The sequence below is a fragment of the Fundulus heteroclitus genome, chromosome 15 (genome assembly GCF_011125445.2).
Source record: "Fundulus heteroclitus isolate FHET01 chromosome 15, MU-UCD_Fhet_4.1, whole genome shotgun sequence".
NCBI classification, from domain to species: Eukaryota; Metazoa; Chordata; class Actinopteri; order Cyprinodontiformes; family Fundulidae; genus Fundulus; species Fundulus heteroclitus.
In genome coordinates this window covers 8,128,859-8,133,385 of record NC_046375.1, presented here as the reverse complement: position 1 = coordinate 8,133,385, position 4,527 = coordinate 8,128,859, and positions in this window count along the sequence as shown.

The following is a 4,527-nucleotide window of genomic DNA, read 5'->3' as shown; positions in this document are numbered from 1 at the left end:
CTGGAAGTAAGTTATTTCTTGCTTTATAAAGGATTTGAGCAGTTCTGAAATTGATCAGATCCACAAATTTGAGAACTCTTAAATCAAGGAAGAAACAGTGGGTGTGATCTCTAAAATGTTTGTTATTCGTTACTCGTATTGCTTTCTTTTGCATAATAATCAATGGTTGAATGTTTGTTTTGTAAGTGTGACCCCACACTTCAACGCAATAGGTTAGATAAGGCTGAAATAACGAGCAGTATAATGTGTGTAAAGCTTGTTTGGTTGGAATGTGCCGGACTTTATTTATAACAGCCAAACATCTGGCCAGCTTTGACCGGACGTGCTGTATATGTCCCTTCCAACTAATTTTATAATCTAAAATGACACCTAAAAATTTTATTTCATCAACTAATTCTAATTCTACATCATCAATACTTAACCTTATCTCATTACTTTTTTTAATGTTTCCAAATATCATGAACTTTGTTTTTTTTTTTTTTCAAATTTAACGATAGTTTATTTATATCACACCATCTCTTTATTTTAATGGTGTGTGCATACATTCATGCATGCACACACTTAACTGCACACATTAAACATCAAACTACCATAACATTCATGTTTTTGGACGTGCATGTTGGTTGGAAAGAACCCCTGCATGGACAGGGAGAACATGCGAACTCCAACTCAGCCACTGTACAGTAGATAAGATGGTCTTTATTGATCTCACAATGGAGAAATTCACTCGTCACATCGGCTCATACAAGAAGGTGCAGAGTAGGGAAGGTGCATTCAGTTATATACAGTGAATCTTCATATATACAATGGATCAAAAAGAATACCAAAAAAATACAAAAAAGGAAATAGGAATGGGCATATGATGTCTCATTTACATTCTTAGTGGTCTATATATATATATATATATATATATATATATATACAAATCTATATACTTAAATATATACATATATCTATGCGCCTACATACATACGTGCCTACGCGTATATATGTGCATATACATTGTATACATTTGTACATACATACATACATGTGGGCTGACTTATGTTCAAAATGAGTGATGCTAACACAGCATTGATAATTCGTACCAGAGAAATCGACTGACTCTGATCCTATCAAAGTTTTTTGGCTTTGGTGTAATAAAAGATGTAATTTTAGTTTTTATATATATATATATATATATATATATATATATATATATATATATATATATATATATATATATATATATATATCTTAACCAGGAGTGTGGATGATGCCGTTTACGTTCTGAGTACCGCAAAATAACACAAGGGACTCAGTCTGTCTTTTCACCTTAACTGCTCAGTGGCTTCATCTGACGCCAAAATACTTTTCCCCAGAACTAACACCTACGACACAACCAGGAGTGAGGAAGTCACACATTAACACAATGATAAAAAACACAACAACAATGTGGCAAAAACAAGGCGACTAAATCGAGAAGCTGAATGTGGCCGAAACGGACGGAAATCCAGAAATCAGGGGGACCAAAAGCTTCCCTTTCTAAATTCCTGGTTTGCTGATGCCACGGAAGATGAGCACCGACAGGCTTAATCGGGCTGTGAGGAATGCGCTGTCGGTGATGTAACTGTGTAACAATGGAGCGCATTGATGGGCGACGGCTACAAAGCAGCGCAGTGTTTTCTGCAACGAATCAGGCAGAAACTTAATTGCATTTACCCGCTGTAGCGCATTGCAACCCTTTGTCAAGAGTTTTAGCAGCAGTTACTTTGAAAAAGGAGTGTTTTCCCGTGAAGATTGAAGTTAAAAGCTGGCAATGGGGCAGATAATTAAATTTCACCAGAAATTATTCAAAAAATCTGCGTGTTTTAACTAAATTTATTGTCTTTATTAGCACTTTTCAGACTTACTGTATTTTTGTGTGTGTGTGTTACTGTCTGAATGTGGACGGCTACTTCAGCTGCTCTTGCCTGGGTGGTCATTAGCGTCTACATAAATGGATCCATTGAGACTTGCAGATTCTTTTGTTCACAGAGTCAGAAAGTTTGAAGCTTCGCCGTGTAAGTGCGATGCAACGCGGTCATGTGAAGAGAGAAAGCTCCTTGGGAGGTAAATCAGACAGCAGGTCTGCTGGTTGCTGTCTCTCAAGATATCCAAGCGCACCACAAAGTAGATCTGCTGAAGACGACGCGGATAAACGTCTTGGGGATTTGTCGACGGTCGCTGCTGAAAATCACCGCCAGCAAACAACCAAAATCAAACCAGTCGTGGCAACAGAGGCCTTGTCTGAATTGGCGCCGTGCTGAGCTTTTGTTGAGCACCTAGAGACCATTGAGTCCTCCAAACAAACACATGAGTCCTCCAGGACCGGAGCCAGCTCCTAATGACAATAACATAACGGTCAAAGGTGCTGTTTGTTTGTTTGAAGGCCTCCTGGATGGAGTTTGGACCGCCTGGTCCAAGTAACTGGAGATCAGGTGGAATAAAGGGTTTCTCCTGGAGAGGATTCCTGGTCACCGGACTCTCACCAGATGGGTTTCGCTCCACTGAGCGCCACACGGCTCCACACATCCATCTGGACTCGCTGCCACTGGAAGGGATTTCAACACCACTTAAAATGGACGAGCCAATCAGACAAAACTTTTTCTTTACATCTCAGAGGCAGGTTTCCATCACAAACTCATCACACAAGGTCTCAGGCATGCACTGAAATAGTAGAAGCTGTAACAGCTTAGTGGTTTTTCTTAAAAGGGCATAACTTTCAGAGGCATTCACATGCATCCACACAAACTGTTCATATCGTTAGCTTCATGGTAATAAGTGTTGCATTTGATCTCTCCAGGAGCACAATCTGAGGAAATAAAATAGTATTTTACACAATCAGTTCAGTTCCATTCAGTTTTATTTATATAGTGCCAATTCATGACACATGTCATCTCAAGGCACTTTACAAAGTCAAATTCAATCATATTATACAGACTGGGTCAAAATAATGTCCTCTATAAAGGAACCAGTTGATTGCATCAAAGTCGTGACAAGCAGCATTCACTCCTCATGAAGAAGCGTAGAGCCACAGGGAGAGTCGTCTGCATTGTCCATGGCTTTGCTGCAATCCCTCATACTGAGCAAGCATGAAGCGACAGTGGAAAGAAAAACTCCCCATTAATGGGAAGGAAAAACCTCCAGTAGAACCAGAACCGGGATCAGTATGAACGGTCATCTGCCTCGACCGACTGGGGGTTAGAGAAGACAGAGATGAGACACAACAAGAGAGACAAAAAGCACAGAAGCACACATTGATCCAGTAATATGTTCTACATTAGATGGTAGTAGCGGTGTGATCTGTCTTCTCTGGATGATGTCACAGTTAACAGAACGTCAGACCAGATGTACCTACTATGAAGAAAAAAGAGAGAGAACAAAAAGTTCCATTGATCCATCCATTTTTTGATCCGCTTAGTCCCTCAGAATAAAAAGTTAAAAGCTGAAATTACAACAAGCAATACAAACTGAAGAACAGAGTAAAGTGTGATCATGTGTCAATCTGTTGTAGGTAAAATGTGTATGAGCATCTATAGCGCTACAGCTTGAATCGTATTAAAATTAGTCTTTCACTAAAACCATTTATTCGTGTTAAATAAAATAACAAAAAACTACAGCACTTGTTCCAGGACAGCGAGTACCCAGACTAGTTATTTTTCATTAAATGAGATTTTAAACAGGTATTTTCTACTGTGGAGAATATCAGACATAGACAGAGACAAAAATGCTTTATAGTTGTTTAGTTTGTGTGAGAAGCAGGACAGAAGGTGGGTCTGAGGCTCCGCTGTGATTGGTCATCCTCACCAACACAGTTTTTTTTTTCTTATCACAGCTCCTGGTCACAGATGCATACTGTAGCTGTTTTATGCAGCTCTCTGTTTTGTTGCCACATTGTTCTATTCTTGTGCAGCACGTTGTTTTTCTGACTAGATAATTCAACATTAAGCATTCTCAGATGAACTGATAGAGAGCAGATTAGACGTGCAGCAGCTCAATTACAACTGGTCGATGTAATGACACCATCACTGTGGACCAGTGCTTGATAAAAGCCGTCCCTTAGATTAAAAATTGATTAGGACAGAAAACACCCACTCATAATTTGACTAGGAACAATGTTGAAACGTGAAATCTCCTGCAGGCCATATTTCTGTGAGCACCTATTCGACATGTTTTGACGCTGCTTGTCAAAGCATCTAAGCCTCATTAGCCTGGAAACGGGGACAAGCTGGAAGGTCCTAATGGGACGCAGGATCACCTCATTATGGGAGGAAGCCTGCCTTACTGGAGCGTAACATCCCGGCCTGGGACGGTGGGTTTTGGGGCAGGAGTGTTGGCCTGTAGCTCGGCTGAGACTGGCACTTGCAGCTCCATGAGGTCTGGCACAGACCACCCCCCCCCCTCCCCTCACCAGTTTTTGTGCACCAGGCAACCCTCCTTTGTTTAAACCCTCATTAGCACCACTCAATAGAGGATGTTTTGCAGAAGGGGAGGCGTCACTTAGCT